The sequence below is a fragment of the Caretta caretta genome, chromosome 19 (assembly GCF_965140235.1).
Source record: "Caretta caretta isolate rCarCar2 chromosome 19, rCarCar1.hap1, whole genome shotgun sequence".
Taxonomy (NCBI): Eukaryota; Metazoa; Chordata; order Testudines; family Cheloniidae; genus Caretta; species Caretta caretta.
This window is the reverse complement of record NC_134224.1, coordinates 8,672,314-8,673,236: the sequence shown is the minus strand read 5'-3', so window position 1 is coordinate 8,673,236 and position 923 is coordinate 8,672,314.

The following is a 923-nucleotide window of genomic DNA, read 5'->3' as shown; positions in this document are numbered from 1 at the left end:
ATCAGATGTCAAGAACAACAACATTCATAAACCAGTCGGAGAACACTTCAGTGTCTCTGGTCACTCGATCTCAGACCTAAAGGTCGCAATATTAAAACAAAAAGACTTAAAAAACAGACTCCAACGAGAGACTGCTAAATTGGAATTAATTTGAAAACTGGATACAATTAACTTAGGCTTGAATAGAGACTGGGAATGGATATGTCATTACACAAAGTAAAACTATTTCCCCATGTTTCAGAGTAACAGCCGTGTTAGTCTGTATTCGCAAAAAGAAAAGGAGTACTTGTGGCACCTTAGAGACTAACCAATTTATTTGAGCATGAGCTTTCGTGAGCTACAGCTCACTTCATAGTGAGCTGTAGCTCACGAAAGCTCATGCTCAAATAAATTGGTTAGTCTCTAAGGTGCCACAAGTACTCCTTTTCTATTTCCCCATGTTTATTCCCCCCCCCCCCCCCACTCTCCTCAGACGTTCCTGTTAACTGCTGGAAATGGCCCACCTTGATTATCACTACAAAAGGTTTTCTCCCCCCCCCCCCCCCCGCCTCCGCTCTCCTGCTGGTAATAGCTCATCTTAAGTGATCACTCTCCTTAAAGTGTGTATAACACCCATTTTTTCACGTTCTGTGTGTATATAAATCTCCTCACTGTATTTTCCACTGAATGCATCCGATGAAGTGATCTGTAGCTCACAAAAGCTTATTCTCAAATAAATTGGTTAGTCTCTAAGGTGCCACTAGTACTCCTTTTCTTTTTGCGAATACAGACTAACACGGCTGCTACTCTGGGGCCCAAAATTTTTGGGCCCCTGTATATTACGTTTGCTGTGGCCCCACTGCCTCCCATTTCACCCCAGTTACAGACATTTGGGGAGCCCCCCAACCTCAAGGCCCCAGTACAATTTTCCCTACTTTCGTCCC